This window comes from Nicotiana sylvestris, chromosome 5 (assembly GCF_000393655.2).
Source record: "Nicotiana sylvestris chromosome 5, ASM39365v2, whole genome shotgun sequence".
Classification (NCBI taxonomy): domain Eukaryota; kingdom Viridiplantae; phylum Streptophyta; class Magnoliopsida; order Solanales; family Solanaceae; genus Nicotiana; species Nicotiana sylvestris.
Window position 1 is genome coordinate 182,029,847 of NC_091061.1, and position 20,023 is coordinate 182,049,869.

The 20,023-nt window shown below is 35.3% G+C and overlaps 1 long non-coding RNA gene across 1 annotated transcript; it reads left to right on the forward strand.

Moving 5' to 3' along the window:
• The first annotated feature begins 10,180 nt into the window (after window positions 1-10,180).
• LOC138868215 (uncharacterized) lies at window positions 10,181-13,447 on the forward strand. The gene is made up of 2 exons (XR_011400008.1): window positions 10,181-10,693; window positions 12,908-13,447. It is a non-coding gene; the product is annotated as an uncharacterized lncRNA (long non-coding RNA).
• Window positions 13,448-20,023: the final 6,576 nt, after the last annotated feature.

Here is a 20,023-nt window from a genome sequence, read left to right on the forward strand (position 1 = left end):
TTGCAATGTTTTGCTGATAAACCACATTCTTTGTTCATTCGTGTCACTGAAAACAACCTTTTATGCTGGGGATATCCCTCTTCTTTTGTGGCATAGCTCGGAAACTGGCATTTCCACGACCTTTTAGTCTCATATGAATTTCCCAAATCATGCCCATTGATCTCCGCGTTGTTCTTTCTTGATTTGTCCACGGGCCTTGGCCTTGAGGTCTATAACCTTTGATTTCGGCGGGGATATCCCTCTTGACACTCGTCCATCCTTTTGTCAATCTCCTTTTGCTGGGGATATCTTTCTTGACACTGGCCTCGCGCTTGTTCCTTCCTGACTTAGACCATTTGGATGTTCTAATCAGATCTGGTCTTGCATAATTGGAAAGCCGGTGGCAGATTTTGAAGTCATTTCTCACTTGTTCTGACCAAACAAACTCTACTGGGGAATTTTTCTATGAAAGGAGAAAGATAAAAAAAAAGGAACCGAATAAAAGACAAAGGAAAAAGATGACTCTTTAACAAGAGAAACTATAAATAAAAACCTATCAAACGCAGATACCAACTCTAATGGTCATGACATGCACATGTGGCCTATCCTCTGCCATCAATCGTCTTTCAAGATCTTCATTTGGTGATTCCCCATTTGATTCTCAATCTTATTCGACTTATAGTGCCCGAAGGGTTTTCACTATCAAGCCTCTCTCATTTTGGGTTTTCTCTCAGCTTTCATTGCCTTATGGTGCCCGTGAAGATCTTCACCGATAAGACTATCTAATTTGTATTACTTTCCAGATGGGGATTGGGGTGTTACCCATAAGACTCTCTTTTTATTTCTTTTCTGTTGGGGATTAGAGTCCTTTCTGCTGTGGATCAGAGTGTTATGTTCACCGGTAAGACTCTCATTTGTCTGACTTGGCATCTTTTGAAGACTGATCAGAAGGTCTTTCTTTGGACCGTAATGTGGGATTTTGGATAGGCTAGAAAGAAAGGGTATTAAAGGCTCAAAAACAAATCAATTTGGGGTTCAAAATTACAACCTTCGGAACCATATTTGTTTACAACAAGCGCAACCCTTGCCCCAGTTTCTTGCTTGGGGATTTTTTAATTTTTTGTTACACTATGACCGAGCCGTGAGGCGCCTACGTATCCTCTTTGAGGAATCAGGTCGAACGTGGTTCACAATTCCTTGTTGTGACTTTCTTTTATTTTTGTTGTCATTTTTTTTCCTTTTCTTTATCTCTTCTCTCTTTTCTTTTTTTTTTTGTTGTTTTTGTTTTCTTTTTCTTTTCTTATATTTTTATGTTTGTGTTTCTACTCTTTGCTACTGATTCCGAAAGAGGGGTATGAAAGAAAACAAATAAGGCTCAAAGGGTTAACGAAGGATAAAGTGTTTGGATTGCCGAATAAAATACTTCCGTCATTCCAGTCTTCAAAACATGCCAAGTGCAAACAACACAATTAAACAAAGATTTGTAGCCTCTTCTGATTGTGCCATACTTGATAACCATATACACACATTGGGCAACACTCTCATTCTCATTCCATGAACAACCCCCATGTCAACATGGCCAACTCGCCTTTAACGGTTTTCTTTTTGTTTTACTCGACCCAGTTTCACATGGTTCGGGCTTCAAGTGATCTCAAACTATTCTTATTTCCTTTAAGTGTCCCGATCACCTCCCAATGGTTTAATGATCAACTTTTAAGATTAGGCCAAAACTGTGTGTGCATGTCATGTCACTAGAATCGGTGTTTGAACAAAAGACACAACAAAAAGATAAAAGAACTAAACAAAGAAAATGACTGGAAATAATAAAAGACCAAAATTTGCATTAGACTAACGGTGGAACGGTTCGAATAACAAAGTAAGCAAAACAAACCAAAGTACACCATGAAACAAACCTGGACAAAACTAAATAAACCATTGTGGGAAAAATGGAAGGATAAGAGGGTTTGACACAAGACAATATCTGGATTACAACCCTAAGAATAATCCAGACAACAGAAATGACAACAAAATAAGCCATCAAAGATCCTCTCCGGCTGACCCAAAAATGGAGCGTCTTTCTAACTACCAAGCATGACATCTTAGCCACTGAGCTCTATATCAACATTTCCAAGACCATCACCAACTTCAGTATCATCAACATCAGTCAACAAGTTCTCAAGAGGATTCGCGTGCTCCATGTCATTGTCATTGATCACAATTACCCCTTCCTGAATCATTCTTTCTATTTTCTTTTTCAAAGAACGACAGTCTTCAATGCTATGTCCTTGGACATTAGAGTGGTACATGTATCGTACAGCAGGATCAAATCCTTTTGCATATGGGTCTGGAGTATAGCCAAGTAGCGTCTCAATCAGGCCAGAAAGCTTTAACTTTTCAAACAAGCTTGTGTAGGACTCCCCAATTGGCGTGAAACTATTTCTTTGCCTTTGTTCCCTTTCCTGTCCCTGTTTTCTTGAGTTTTTGGGTGTTTGAAAATGTTGTAAAGGCAAGAATGTATTATGCGGTGTTGGCGCTTGCCATAGGGAGTGACCTGGTGGTTGGACAGATGACTAGACATTGTTCGGAGGATAATACTGAACTGGATTATGTGGAGCTCGGGGATATGTTTGGGCATGATGGACAGAAAATTGTGGCTCTGGTGGGTAGTAAGGTTGTGGGGGTCTGGATTGGTAGTAGGGTGAAGGACCTCTAGATCTGGACCAAGTACCCGCTTTGGCTGTTGCGACTTCTTCCCCTTCTTCTTCCCGAGCACACCTCTCGTGCCGCTCTGAATGGCCTGAGTTGTTGCCTTAATTGCCGAATAGCTCAGGATTTTGTTGGACTTAAGTCCCTCTTCGATCATACCGCCCATTTTCACCACCTCGTTGAAGGATTTGCCAACTGACGTCACCAAGTGACCAAAGTAAGTTGGCTCTAGAGTTTGCAGAAAGTAGTCTACCATTTCCCCCTCTCTCATCGGAGGATCAACTCTGGCTGCCTGTTCTCTCCACCAGAACCCAAATTCCCGGAAGCTTTCCCCGGGCTTTTTCTCAAGTTTCAGTAATGTGAGACGGTCTGGGACGATCTCAAGGTTGTACTAAAAGTGACCTGCGAATGCCTGTGCTAGATTGTCCCAGGTGTACCACCTGCTCGGATCCTGTCTTATGTACCATTCCAGTGCAGAACCGCTCAGACTCTGCCCAAAGTAAGCTATCAGCAGCTCATCTTTACCACCTGCTCCTCTCATCTTGCTACAAAAGCCCCGCAGATGTGCCATAGGATCGTCGTGCCCTTCGTATAGATAAAACTTTGGCATCTTGAACCCTACCGGCAATTGAACGTCAGGGAAAGGGCACAGGTCCTTGTAGGCCACGCTGACCTAGTTGCCTAACCCGTGCATATTCCTGAAGGATTTCTCCAGGCTTTTAAATTTTCGAAGCACTTCGTCCTGCTCTGGGCTCTTAGCCGGCTTTTCAATCTCTACCGGGACCTCAAAATGGGGATTATAGGCATGTGGCTCGGGTGCTTTGAATGTAGGCTCCGGGGGTAATATTGGTTATCGTGAGCCTGAAACAATGGCTCACTGGACAATCTTTGTAGCGTGGCTGGTGGGGGTGCCACGAAAATAGGAACATTTGGGGGTAGGTTCTGATTGAGTGGTGGAACTTGGGGATCGTAGGCATTTCTTCCCTGATAGTAGTGGTGACTCGAGAAGCTTGTCGAAGGGCCGGGTGGAGGATATTTCGGCGTGTGTCCTGGTGGGAGAGTAGAAGTAACGGGTGGTTCGGGCCCCTTTTGTACCCTAGCCAAGGCTAGTTGCATTTCGTTCATCTCCAGTCTCATTTTTTTCCATTTTTTCCATTGCCTCCTTCAGCATCTGACTTTCCGTCTTTTCCTCCTCAACACTGTTTTCTGAGTTAGTCATGCTTTTCGGTATGGGCCCTTTAGATCTTGTTTGATAATGGTATGGTGCCAGTACGTTCTAACAAACTAACTGTTTGAGATTGGAAAAACAACAAACTCATCAGCGTTAGAGTTTTAACACATATTGCAATTGCACGTTGGAATGCAATGTACCTAGGAAGTTTAACCATTTCTATCATGTCTTTTTCTTTTTTTCTTTCTTTTTTTTTTTGCTTTTTTAGTTGTGGTCGAATCTTATGGAGATTGCCTACGTATCATGACCCCGCATGAATCAGACCTTGCGAAGTTCGGACCAATGCAAGGTAAAAAAAAAATAAAACATATTTTGGAACTTTCAATTTTTCACAGTAAAACACACTTCGATTACAATGATTTAAAAAAAACTGACAAACTTAGACCGAACTAACAGACTCTGGTGAAAGACGAGATATAGACTTGAACATTAAACAACTCACATACTCTAATGAAAAGAAATTAAAAAACAGACTAACAGATTCCTTCCCCCATTTGCCACTTTCAACCAAATGGATGTTTTTTGCAGACGTGGCCCCTGCCCAATTTTTCATGAATTTTGAGACCGGGGAGGATCTGTTTTATGACACTTTTACAAACTTGTCCGTTCTTTTACGAAAATAGCCTTTCAACAACTGAAAGATATTCTAAGGCTATCTCGGCAAGAACGGTTTAATACATTGTTGAAGCTGGCTCGGCTTATTTTGACCAACACATCCAAGCGGCATTCACTTGCCCATGACAATTTTTTCTTCTTATTTTTTTTCTTTTAAATTAAAATAAAAGACCAAGTATTGCAAACACGGCCTTTCAGCGCCTCGGGGGCGAGGATTTTAAGGTTGTGTGGGTCAATCGGCCAAAATCTAAAAAAGACCCAAAGGTGGCTGTTTATACAAAGTCAGCCTTCCGGCATCCCTTTCGGGAACATTCGGCTATTTTTGACAAAAATAGCATCGCCAGACTTATTTATGACTCTTTCTCTTGTTTTTCAAAATAGGAAATCCGATATAGCAAACACGGCCTTTCAACGCCTCGGGGACGTAAATTTTTAAGGTTGTGTGGGTCAATCGGTCAAAATTTAAAAAAAAATGACCCAAAGGTGGCTGTTTATGCAAAGTCAGCCTTTCGGCGTCCCTTTCGGGAACATTCGGCTATGTTTTGACAAAACAACGTCACCCGACATATTTATGACCTTTTCTTGTTTTTCAAAATAGAAAACTCAATATTGCAAACACGGCCTTTCAGCGCCTCGGGGACGAAGATTTTTAAGGTTGTGTGGGTCAACTGGACCAAATCTAAAAAAATGACCCAAATGTGGCTGTTTATGCAAAGTCAGCCTTCCGGCGTCCCTTTCGGGAACATTCGGCTATGTTTTGACAAAACAGCGTCACCCGACTTCTTTATGATGAAATTAAAATTTGACATATTTTTTGGCTATTTTAGCAAAAGGGGGGGTTGGACCCGATGAGGGTTGCCTACGTATCTCACGCCCTGTGAGAATCAAACCATGCGTAGTTCGGGCAAATTAACTGAACTATTTTAAAACAGGACTTTTTTTTATTTTCATTTTTGGCAGCTAATAACAAAACCATTTTCAAAGCACGACTCTTTTCATTTTCATTTTTGGCATTTTCATAAACAAATAAAAAAACTATTTTAAAAATAAGACTCTTTTTCATTTTCATTTTTCATGGCAAGACAAACTATTTTCCTTTTCTATTTTTGAAAACAAGACAGAACAACGACTCTTTTTTTTCTATTTTTCCTTTGCTTTTAGTAAAACAAACTAATAAAACATTTTTTTTCATTTTCTCAAAATTTCGGCAGAGTTTCGACAGTATTTGGGCACTGGGTTTTTCAAAAATAAACAATTAACTCCCTAACCGCTATTTATCTCTTTTTTTTTTTCTTTTCCTCAATTTCACAATATTCCTGATATTCAAAAGCCGGTCAGCATGTGGGCGCGAGACAAATAAATGCACGGAAAACAAATAGGATGCATCAGGTGGTCTTTTCATTTCAGGTTGTTAGTCCTAGACGGACCCAACCCCTGTGTTGAGTCCCTTAAGTCAAATACAACGTGATGCAAATAAGCGTTCCTACTAGGGATCCGGCATGAAGTCACGTTATTCTATGTTCAAAGCCTGGGTCGGTGTTCTAGACTGTGTGCCCGAGCGGACAACTCGAGTCGAGGAGGGGCAACTTTCCGGGAACCAAAAGGCCATCCGGCTTAGTAACTTATCCGAGCCTCTTTCTTATTTCAAGGTATGACACTAACAGAATAGGGAGTCTCAACCAGTAAGCACATCCCCGGAGGTGAAGAGAGAAGGGTGTCGGCACAATTTATATACAGTTCAGATAATATCAAAGCGGTAACATATAGCACGTTCAGCACAAAGTATGTAGGAAAATCATATATAACCAAATACAACAATTTATCTAAGCTCGAATTCTGAACCCTGAACAAAATGTTCTCGGTTCTTGTCCACAGCAGAGTCACCAGAGCTGTCACACCTCCTTTTGGCGCGCCCACCCCGAGGGATAAACGCACAAGGGAGTTTTTCCAATTTAAGTGACAATATTCGAAATGAGATTTGTTTATTTATTTCAGAGTCGCCACTTGGGATAAGTTTGACTTTTGGTGTCCCAAGTCACCGGTTTATTTTGAATCCCAATTCAAGGAAAATATTCGACTTTCCAAATGAAGTCTGCGAACCAGAAATTCTAAGTAAGGAATTCTATTGACCCGAGGGAGGGTGTTAGGCACCCCCGGATCCCGTGGTTCTAGCACGGTCGCTGAAATTGTTGTAATGGCTAAAATATTTGATTTTAATACATGTTCAAAACTATAGTGCAATTTTAATTATTTACCGCTTTATTATTATTTTTTCAAGGAATTGCAACGTCGTGAAAACGCGTCTCGAACTACGTCGCAATCAATGCACCCGTGGTTGTTGACACACTTCGACTCCGTTAAGATTTGGATTTGGGGTCACATAAATGGGCACCCAAGTTTAGGGAGATAACATTATTAAATACGCGCCTAACGATACTAACGCGTTATTATTTTGGGAAGGCCGCAAAATTCGTTAAACGGCATGTCCCGAAATCTAAGCATTTAAAATAACCATCTATTGAGGGCCCCGCAATTTATGAATTTTATTTGGCGAGGCTCGTCTCATTTTATTAAAGGCCGATCCTAAAGTGACTACGATTTGTACTCTACCTCTTGTCTCTAATAATAAAAGCAATATCCTATTGATAAATGAGTCGGATTGTACCATGTTAAACTATATATTGCAATCTATAAATTAGGCCTCAAATCAGATTATTCCCTCATGGCCTATGTCATCAAAGCTTTAATCACAATCAACTTTATTATCAATCCCAAACAAGAAATACCCAACAACAAAATCATTCTAACAGCATTACTCAAAAGTAATTCAATATCAATCTATGAGGACATTGCAAACGCGAGCAATTAAACCCAAATAACAAGAAAAAAGCAAAGTAAACCTGATATATTCCATGAAAGTATAAACCAAATCTTCACAAATAATTAAAACAATAACATAAAGGATAAGGAAGAAACCGACCTTAAAAGAAGCTTTCTTTATATTTAGCCTTTGTTCGGAGGTACAAGTAAGCAACAGAAATGAGAAACTGAATGGAAAATCAACGAAACAGCAACAACAGAAACAACGAGCAATATACTCGGAATCGCGGATCGGACTACGAACGGGATCGGAACCTCTTGGCCAAACACGAGCATCTCATTGCAACTCCGGTTTTGTTTCGATTTTTCTTCCTCTTGAAGTAAAATCTAATCAAAGTGAAAAATGGATACAGCTCTCCAGTCTTATGGTGTGAGATTGTTCTCCATATTTATGAGTGTTTGTGTGGAAGAGAATTCTCAAGAATGAGGGGGTCTACGCCATTTTTAGTTCTTTCTGCCGCTGTATATTCCTTGTATGCAGAATGTATATCGTGTATATCCTATGTATATTTCATGTATATCTAGTGTATACAGAGTGTATACCGCCCCCTTTTTAGCTCTAGAGGCTAACTTTCTATCCTCTTTTTTCTCTCTTTGGTGATGGATTTGAGGGGATTTTATGGCTCTTTTTGGGGTGGCAAAAAATGGAGACATGGCTGTCATTTGTTTTTGCTTTTCATCCCTTTTGTGTGATGTTTTTTGTGTGTTTGTGGAGTGTGAGTTGTAAAGTGTATAGAGTGTGTGTGTTCATGTGCTAGCATGTGTTGGCATGTGTTAGCATGTGTTTCCATGTGTTGGCATGTGTTAGCGTGTGTTTTCATGTGTGTCTCGACTGAAAATATTTTGGGCTAGGTCCGAAAATTAGGCCTAAAAATGGATCTTTTGAATCCAAATGTTATTCTTTCCCCGCAACCGAGAATAAAAACACGATCCTATTTAATTAGTCCCACGTAAACAAAATAACTATTAAACTGAGAGTGATAATTAAAACAAAACTATTTTTGGATATTTTTCAAGATTAAAATGACTACAAAACATTAATGAAACTATTTTTTTTTTGTAATTTTCGTTTTTATATAGAGATAAAAATATAAAGTACTATTTTTGTATTTTTAAGGATTAAAAAGACTATAAAATATTAATGAAATTATTTTTTGTAATTTTCGTTTTTATATAGAGATAAAAATATAAAGTACTATTTTTGTATTCTTAGAGTTTATGAGAAATACATGAACTAAAATTTATATATCCTTTTTTTGTAATTTTTTATTTTTGTGACGAAAATAAAATAAAGAAGTCAAAAATAGTTAAAATAGCTATATTAGGCCTAAATTAAATATTTACACTAAAAATGTGAAAATTCTCGGGGAGGGTCAAAAATCACACGTCTACAAGCATAAAACAATCAAAGTAAGACAAGGGCCAATCATAGCAGATCTTAATAAACAACTAAAAGACCGAATAAAAAGGACAAGAAATAAGTTTATGTATTAAGATGATAAAGGTGGGGAGCTTTTTATTGATTAATATGTATGTGGTCTGCCTCCCCGTGGAGAGATTCAGAGCCTTACAATGGTTTTCTCTCTTTCTTTAGAAGTAGAGGTGAAGAAGAAGAAACAACCCCCTTTTAGGGTTCTTTCTCTTAGTACTTATAGCTATGAAACCTGCCAGTTGGCGCTGAAAGGCGGTGACCATACTGAGAGGACGCCCTCGTGAGGACAGATAGGCCGTAGCCCCATTGATCAAATCGGGTAATTGCCCGATAACATTATTAATAAATGGCCATACCATTTATTAATCACAAATAGGCTTTGAAAAATGGGTTGGTCCCGTTAATTATCATGGAGTCAAGTTTTGACCCATACATTTTACCTAGTATTTGATCAGATTGACACCTAAACAGATAGCAAAGCCACCCAAACTGGCAACTGCCAACGGTTTTTTTTGTTTTCCTTTTTTTTATCAAGCTGCTAACGTACGTTGTTTACCTTTGATTTTCCTCATCAAGCTATGCCAACTTGACCATTAGAGTTTATTAATTGTCCTCATGCATGTTAGAATTAATCTCTACGGTTCTCTCGTGTGCTTCGCATCTCTCTTATATCATTTGTTATTTCTTCTTTTTTGGTAATTAAATTCAATAGTACCACCAAAGAATGTCGTATTGCTCTTCCCTTAACCAGAGATTTCAGGTTCGAACCTTGGGTATTAAAAAATCCTTGATAGGGAGCATTTTCTCCCGAATGAGGCCCTACGCGACGCGAATCCGGATATAATCGGACTCTAATTAAAGTAACGAACACTGAGTAGAAAACCAAAAGAAAAAAAAATCAAACATAAAGATTGATATCATTAATTTTTGAGTTTAAGTTCTATACGGTAAATTAACCTGTTAAGTTAACGTGCAATAACACATTTATTATAATAAGTCTGATATAACAATTTAAAAATTTAAAAATAAGATGGTATTACTATCCAGTTAAATTGAACAGGATAATCTAAAATATTTTTATACTATCCTTAGTTTCTTAGGCCACATATACATTATTATACTTTTAATTAATAAATATTAAAATAACATGCACTTCTCAAGTGTTTGTGGGCGCATAAACGCTCACACGTTGATGTCACAAATTTCCATATTTATATAAATTATATATAAACAAAAATAAACACATTAAAGTTTTTAAAAAATTGTGGTAGAGTTTTTGAGTTGCATATAAATAGTCCATCCTCTTTGTTCAACAGTTGATCAAATCTCTCATAAATAATCTCTCTCTCTCTCTCTCCCTCTCCCTCTCCATATACACATTACATCTAAATCTCACGCTAAATTCTTCCTCAGGCCATTTTCACCATAACTTTCTCGTGAAAACTCATCTTTTCTAATTATATCCAATTTCTCTGGCCAATTTGATCCATTTCCAGTTTTATTCGTAAAATATAGCTACCACGAGTTCAATTATCCATCACACTAACTCTCCAGAAAAGTTTCATTAGTTCACTATTCAATCAACATTTATTTGAAAATATTCCAAATTTCTCTATTTATACATCGAGAATTTGGCTAATTGATTGTTATATAGTTGGTGATAATGACGAGAGTAGCAGAGGAAGTAATGGAGACGATGAATATGAATGGAGGAGTAGAGTATGAAGTAGAAGATGTTAGAGATAAGATAGAATCTTCTAGAGGAAGTCGATTTCAACTTATAGAAGACGATCTCGGTTTAAACTTGTTTCGCCGGAGAATTAGCCGCCTTAAGATTAATCTCTCTCAAGGTTTCATTATTCATCCTGAATTAGACTTCTCCAACTTAATTAACTTTTTTCTCTCTCTAGTCTCTACATCTATGCTTCAATGGTGGAAATGTAAATATTTCACTTCTCTTCTCTCTCTATCTATCTATCTAACTATGCTTGTGAAAGAAGAAGCTTGAATTAGAAGAGAAACTTAGGTGTCAGGAAATTAATTAGAGCGTAGTTTTTACTTGATATATATATATGTCTACCTGGTAACTAGGGTACTGTTTAAACCACACCAAACCGAAAAATCAAACCAAACCAAACCGATTAAAAAATTCGATTAGATTTGGTTTGACTTGGTTTGGTATTGAGTAAAAAACCCGAACCAAACCGACATATAAATATATAAATTTTATTTATATTTTAAGACTTTATGGGAATTTTCTTTAGAAAATGTAGAAATATTTGGGATCCTCTCATGTATTAACCATGAAAGCGTAAATTAACGAAAAATTATTGTCAGACGACTAAGAAAATAACTATCATGTGTTACTACAAAAATTCTCCCATTAGAATATTTTAATAGATCATATGTTTGTCAAATTTTTTCCACATTTACTAAACATATATTCACTTATCAAAACTTATCTATAATTTTAATAAAGTAAGATTAAAATAATATTGATGTACAAAAAAATCCGAAAAACCCGACAAAAACCAAACCAATCCAAACCGATATAGTTGGTTGGTTTGATTTTGATAAAAAAACGAACCAACCCAGTCCATGTATACCCCTACTGGTAACAGTTATTTAACCATTTTTTGAGATCTAATTCGTACTTACTATAGTATATAATTATCTATAATTAGTAAGTATTACATTTTATCACATTACCGGTGTCTATTTGTATATTTTACGAATAGTGACAACCTATTTTTTATGTACCTTCCACTATCTTCCTACCTTGTACGGTTGTACCCTACCACTTACCAAGACATAACTGGAAAATCAAATGACCAATTGCATATCTGATTTAAAAAGTTATAACCAGAATTGTATTCTTCTTTTCATAAGTTTTCTTTTCTTTCTAATTTGATGATATCATGTAAGCCAAAAAAGATTATAGCTTGTCAAGAAAATAATTTAAACAGTTGTATGTCCCTCTCAAAATTTGCCAATTGGCAATATAGATGATTGATGTAATTCTTCTTCATTCATACTTCCAATGTTTTTAGTGGGAGTATTATAAAAGCTAAAATTCTTGCAAATGAAAAATAATGTGATTCTTTGGGCTATTAGTTTTGGCCGACAAAGAGCATCTTTAGAAATTAGCCGAAAAAAGGTTATGCGAGGAAGAAAAAATTACTGAAGTAATACTACAAGATTGGGAAACAGAAGATATATAGAAAGAATCTAAGCAAAACCAAATGGGGAAAGTGCAAAAAAATTGTTAGTGTTGCCTTTGGCCAATCGGGTGCTTGTGAGTTCCGTGGCTAGCCACTAGAATAACTTTTTGGCTATACAGTGTATAATGTAACTTTGGACTAGCGGGTGTTATTAATTTAGCCCGAACGGCTATAAATGAAGTTTGCTCAAAATTTTACAGGAAGCTTGATATTTTGAAAAATAAAGTAATAATCTAGTAAGTTATGAAACTGATAGTAATAGTGGTTCTTCTTTAAAATAATGTTAGTGTATTTAAATCCTTAAATATTAGGGAGATAAGCATCATTTTCGAATACGTGGCATCTAATTAGGTTGGGAGGAGACTACAAATTGGAATTTATGAAAAACATTGACTACACTTTACATATCAAGCTGCTCACTGGGAACAATTTTGTCTGGATATATTTAGAATAATTGGTCGGAGAAAATATATAGAGCATTGGTTACCAATTAATCACTGCTATTATTAGTTGAATAACTTATTACTACATGATTATTTGTAATGATCATACATGGGTAAAATTTCTTGAGATAATGAAAATAAAAGTACTCTTTTTTTCGATCTTAATTATCTGATCTACATTGAATTTTAATACAAACTTATAAATTCAGTCTAATTTGAGAAAGAACCAACTGCACTTTAATGTACTGACATTATAAAGATTGTTTAAATGTCGGTCAATTTTAAACTGATAATAGGTGAATTTAACTATATTCAGGCCCTAAATAACCACCTTCTTGCATAGTGTTGGTAATAAAAGTGATAACAAAATGCTCTTATGAGTGTTTTTCATGATTTGCAGGTTATATATGACTAGGGAAGGCTAGGGAGTACTTTTGGAGTCAAGAATGAAGAAAAAGAGGCCAACCGTAAAAATTCCTAAGTGAACCACGCCAAAAACAAGCTGAAGAATCAGAGAACGGGTACTGCCGCGGTTCCACCGCGATCGCGGCAGAACCGCGGTGAGAAGCTGCTGCGGACAAAAGAAGAATCAGAGGGGCTATTTGGCTGCGGTTCTACCGCGACCGCGGCAGAACCGCGGTACGTGCAGTAAACTTTAGGGACGAAAGTGTCAACACGGAAATTTTAGCCCTAAACCCTATTTTAGACACTATATTTCGCCCAAGGGAGGCATGTATTGAGTTTTTAGAGTTCTTTGAAGGAAAAACAATTGTGAGAGAATACCCAAACCATATTTCTTCTTTTCCTTTGATTTTTATTGTTAGTTTATGATGAATCTTAATTTAGTTTGTTTACCCATAGCCATGAGTAGCTAAATTCCTTGTCTAAGGTTTTGATGGAACCTATTGGGGGATGAACTTCTTGTTTATGTGAATACAAATTGCTAGTTTCAATCTTTATTTATTCAACTGTGTTCTTATTGTAGTTAATTGACAGGATCCTCAATTAGTTGTGCCTATTTAGTGTGCATAACTCGGAAGAGAGTGCATATTTAAGTTGTTGTTGAATAACACCACTCCTAAAGTATAAGAGGAATCTATAACTGCGGGTTTAAAGGCGGGATTAGGGATAACGAAGCCTTGGGTGCAATCTTAAATGAACTGTGTTGATTAAAGCTAGCTAGTGTATCTCGGGAGAGTGCAATAGTATATTGCTGTGATTACTCGGGAGAGATTTACGGTAAGGCGAGTGTTCATGAATGATAAAGGTGAATTGGTAAATTTGTATGAAGCAGAAACAGAAGAGATTCCATCAATAGGGGAAATCATTACCTTAGCTTTTCTCTCATCATTGTTTACAACCTTAGTTAGTTAATTTACAGCTTGTTATTTTACTGCAATCTTAGTTCGTAAAGAAACCTCCGACTGTGATTCAAAAAGTTTGGGAAGCTGGTTCTGAAGAGTTTAGTGGGCCTAAAGATAGTGGTTGATAGGTTAATTCTCTGTGGATTCGACCCTGGGCGTAATACTCGGATTATATTTACAACGTTCGCATTATCCTTTTTATAAGGCATATGGGCGTGATCAATAATAGATTAACAATTAATTTAATTTATCGATAAATTTTTGCCAAAAGATTTGTCTATAGTCATCTATTAAGAAACCAGTTGATTGTATAAATATTATTTACATCGTCCGCATAAATATTAAATTAATTCTTTTATAATTTGGTCATGTCCTTGTTAATTAATAACCTGTTTGGCCAAGCTTCTTTTTGGCGAAAAGTGCTTCTTCTTTTTTTGCCAAAAGCATTTTTGGCCAAAAATTGAAGTGTTTGGCCTAGCTTTTGGAAAGAAAAAAAGTGCTTTTGAGGAGAAGCAAAAACAGTTTTAGAGAAGTAGAAAAAAGTAGCTTCTCTCCAAAAGCACTTTTTTAAGAAGCACTTTTGAGAAAAATACATTTTGTTAGAAGTATGAAAATTAGATGAGTTTACTTTCTACTATGAATCCCCAATTTTAATTTTGTTTTTGTTTTGGTTTTATTTTGAAGAGACTAGAGAGTGTAAAAGTTGGTGTATAGTAAATTTGGTTGGTTTTTTGCACCTCCGCTACTTTATAGTAAAAATAAATATTTATGTAATTACAAAACTAAAATTTGTAATCTTAAATATTTTATAACATTATATGATTATAAAAACTTGTGTTTGAGTAAAAAAGAAAGTTTAAATTAAATAGTTTCCAAATTTGGAAAGCAAAATAGGGCGAAAAACCAGAGGCGGATCCAGGATTTAATGTTTATGGGTTCTTGCAATGACTTCGAGTAAATTTTCAATAGTAACTGGGTTCACATTTAAATATTTGTAGATATTTAATGAATTTTTAGAACACATTTACATTGGATAAAAGCTACTGGGTTCGCGGGAACGATGACATGCTAGATCCGTCGCTGCGAAAAACAATATGATGCCACATAAATGAGGATATATTAGTTCTAATCAACTTCCACATAGTGCCACTTTATTACTATTCCTTCTATTGTCTCGCGCCTTTCCAAAATAAGCTTATGTGGAGCATCTGGAGAAGGACCACACACTAGGAGCTGTGATGTATACAATATTAGTGGCTACTTCAATGGCTAGAATCCGTGATCTATAAGTCTTTTACCGTTGCGCCAAGGATCCCTTCTTCCAAAACATGCTTCTTATGTTTTAAACTCTATGTACTTTCAAGGTTGTATGTGAACATGACCAAACAAATTTCCATGCAGGTGGTACCGGATGTGGGAAAATTTTATTCTTATATGGTCAATTTATTCATCATTTTTCACACCTATGGAGTTTGCATTCTTCAATGGATTACCAAGGAAACTATTTCTCTTAGACATTTGTGGTCAAATAGTTTTCCTTGTGGATATTGTCCTGCAATTCTTTGTTGCATATAGAGATAGTCAGACTTACAAGATGGTGTACAAACGAACACCTGTCGCTTTACGGTCAGTCTCCTTAATTTTCCCTTTAACTTCTCATTTTGCTAAAAATTACATATGCAACAAAAGATTATTGCTTTAGTAGATATATATGCTGACCTTTCTTTGATTTGCAGGTACTTGAAATCTCATTTCATTCTTGATTTTCTTAGTTGCATGCCGTGGGATATAATTTACAAGGTACCTGTTTTATTTCATATGACGATGTTTGACTTGATATAGAGTTCAAGATGCTAATTTTGTTTGGTGTGTTATAATTAGTGGTAGTGAAATGATATACTAATGGTTGTTGTTGTTGTTGTGTTGTTGGTTTTCTTGTTGGTATTATTGTTGTTGTTGCTTGTAATAGGGATTTGGTATGCTCGCGGGTGGTGTAGCTGCCAAAACAGGCAGTTTCTGCCAAAATGATACCCAGAAAAGCGACCAAGATTGGTCGCTAATTAACCCAGATTTCTTAAAAAGTGACCAACCTTGGTCGCTATTCTATTAAAAAAAAAATAATTTCTGATGTTTAAAAAATAATTAAATTCTTGAAATTAGCGACCAATTTTGGTCGTTTATGTTTAAAAAAATAAAAAAAAATTAAAAAAAACAACCAACTTTGGTCGCTATTTTTTAGATTTTAAAATATAATATTTGGTTTACAGACCAAAGTTGGTCGCTATATTTTGATCAATAATAAATTAAAAAACGTAATTTAAATATAGAGACCAACTTTGGTCGCTAAATTTGTATTATTAAAATATTAAAGCGACCAAAGTTGGTCGGTATGTTGTTTACTCAGAATATTTGGTACTTTTACCTTAGAGACCAAAGTTTAGCGACCAACTTTGGTTCCTAATGTAAAGGGACCAGTAAAATAGCGACCAAGCCTGTTTGGACGCTTTTTGATCTGTAAGCGACCAACTTTGGTCTTTTTGTGTTTGCTTTTTTCCGGGTTTCTAGTAGTGTATATGGTTGCAAAGTTAGATCATCAATCAGAGTTTAAAATTTGAATAGTTAATAAATGAACTTTAATTCTTGAATGTTGTTTAAACTGTATAGAATAATACTGTTAATTGAATGGCGTCAAACATTTTGGGGAGTCCCAAAATGGAAAGAGTGTCATCAGTGGCAGAGGCAGGATTCCGCAAAAGGAATTAAAAAAAATTTAAAAATTTAGAAGATACTGTGGCCAGTGAGAATTGAACCAGTGACCTTACAAAGGTTTTGAACCCTCATGTACTGACATAGCTTTAGGGCTATTTCAAAGGGGATTCAAAGTATCATATATATGTTAGGGATATACTAGATATGCCCTAGATCCAATCTCATAGTTGATGATTTGAACATATTTTTGTGAACGTTATTCGATATAAAAATATATGGCATTCTTTTGTCATAGTTATTATTAATTGTTTAATTAATTTGATAAGGTCCTTGATTAAATTTTGAGATTTATCATCGTGATAGAGATCATGATAATGAGAGCAAAGTCTCTTACAATTTAATCTAAATTTGTTCTTGATCGTAGGATTATTAATTTGGACATTAGTAATCCGGTTAGATCAATATTTATGTGATCGTCTTTATGGGATAAAGATTAGTTGATCTCATTAACTAAATTACATAGATAGATGATGCATATAGAGATATGATCATTGAACCGACTCATTGGATAATTCCTAATGGTTAGAATTACCATAAACTGTCAATAGGATATTCTCTTGAAGAATGTGATGTAAAAAGTTTCCTTTGACCTGAGATCGTCATAGTAATTAACAAGTTATTTATTGTGTTTTGATACCAGACACATATGGCCCTAGGGCGATAGTTGAAAGGATATTGGGTATGATTAAATCTTGTAGAATTAGTGATTGATCAAGATGGAATTTGTCAGCTATTGGTAATGAGTTTAAGCTCCATGTTGTCATGAATTATAAACGACCAAATTAAGACCTTGGCCAGGACAATTGAATGAAAGAAGAAAAGAGTTTCTTAGGTCAATCAATGGTCGATTATGTTTGACATGAACACATAGTTGGTTGCCTATTAGGATTTGACAGTTGAACCATATCATAGGGTGATCCAGAGCTATAAGGACAGAAGGAATTACTACATTATTCTTCTATTGGTTCTTGAGAGTAAATTGTATACTTCATTCTATCCGGTCGTTAAGGAGTGTTGCTAAACGCCACCCTTGATTAGTATATTGATGTGATCAATTTACTACCGGCTTAGTATTGAACCTATGGAGTCGCACACTAACGAGTGTTCTGATCTTTGCTAAAGGATTAATTATTTTATTATTTGATAATTAAATTAAAAAATTTAATTAGTCAAATATATTAAATTATTAGTCCAAATGAAATATTATTATATTATTTGCTAGCATAGAGGATATAATTAATATTGTGAACAAATTCAAGTTTGCTATTTGGAATAGAAAAATTAAATTATTTCTCTTAGTTGAAATATATATGAAATATATATGTAATATATATAATATAAGTTATTATTGATTTATATAAAGGTTATATATAATATTAATTTATTCTCCAATTTGGAATTGGAATTGTAAAGACGTGAAAGTCCAATTGGACTAAGTAGCGTTCGGCACTTCAATCCCTTTGAGGATGGGATTCGAATTTTTATAGAAAATTCCATCAAGTTTATTTTTGGAATAAATTTTTACCCTAAGTAAATTATTACCTCAACCAAATAGGAAAAAGGGTTTGTAGGTGACCCTATATAAAGGGTGATGAAGAAAATTTGCCGCATAATTTTAATTCTTGAGAAGAAAAATACTTTGTGAAAGTGAGAGTACAATACAAAGGCAAGAGAGAAAATACAATTACAAGAAAAGTGTTTCTTGTTCTTCTAATTTGAGTTGAGATTTTTGAGAAAATTTTCAGCACAAGTTTTTCGTTCAATTTGTTCGCGGGTTTCGTTGATCAAAGAGTTGATAGCAAGGATCAGTCTCGGTGTGGATACGCATAGAGTCTTCGCACTATAGAAGAATTTGAAACGAGACTTTCTTCACGAGGTACGTCTTAGATCCGATCTATTGACATGTAAATAAATTTTTAAACACGAAAAGATCTGCCTAGGATTGTTATTGTCTTCCGCTGCGTGTTACGAATACCTATACGCAATCCTACAGTGGTATCAGCGCCATGGTTTATTGTGTCTAAAATTTATTTACGAAATATTTTAATATTATATTTGAAGAGTTCAAACCATAATGCATATGTCTTGTGCAATAGTCAAATTTTTTGAATGTTGATATTATTTTATTATGGATGAAATATGTATTCATATGACTATTGAGATAGTTCATAACTTGAATTTGAAATTTTGTATTAGATATGACGAGAATCTATAATATGTTATTAGACTCTATTTTTATGATAATTATTATTAGTTCATGAGATATTAATTAATAAAAATATTTTGGCATGAGTTATTTTTGTGATATATAGAATAAACATGTTAGAAGAATGTTGAATTTCATTTTTTTGTCTCATGCTTGTTCATTACATAATTTTGAATTATTTATTGCATGTGATGTAAATCAATTTAGGACTAAGCATGTAGACAATTTGAACTAAATTCACATGCTATAAAAGATTTGATCTTCATGTTATTAAAAACTGTTTTAGTAACTATTCCCTCTTACTAAAATTTGAGTTCTTAAATAATAAAATATAAGATATTTTATTATAGAGCTATCCATCAAGGTAAATAATTTTACTTATTTCTTGTTTATAAGGAGCGGTCTGACTACCAGGAGACTTATAGTTCGAGAATATGTTAAAATTATTTATTGCATTAGATGTATGGATTGAAAGAATTATTCAATTTTACACTAGACGCCTGGACCACCCGGGGGAGTATAAAATTAAATAAGTTCTTTGCTATCATGATGGTTGAACTCAACTATGCCAATAGGATCGACCTGACTACCAGGGGACTATTTGACATAGAGCTATTTAAGTAAATTGTATGGGGATACAATTGGTAAGAGTACCTACCTTTAAAATAAATGTGAGAAACGACTTGACTTCCAAGGGGCTCATACATATTGTTAAAGGATTCCTTTACTCCACTAATAGAAATAAAGATTTCGTAAACTATAATGAGGGTAAATAGTTTAAAATAATTAGTGAAAATATCATTTAGATAAAAGTCCATGTCTTTATGATATATGCAAATATGTTCTTATATCATTGCCTTTTCTTTTCTATATTTTAGATTTCTCAATATGTCTGTTATATCACTGCGTGAAATACTTGAAACCAACAAGTTGGTAGGACCAAACTTTGATGACTGGTATAGAAATTTGAGAATTGTTCTCATGCATGAAAGGCTCATTGATGTGATCGATAAGCCTGCAAAGATAGTCCCACCAGAGAATGATGTTCAAGGCACCAAGGTTTATCAGAAACACTTGGAAGAATGCCTTGCTATTAAACACATCATTCTCTCTTCTATGAGTTCTGAACTCTAGAAGAAACATCAGAATATGGATCCAACTGCAATCATTGAATATC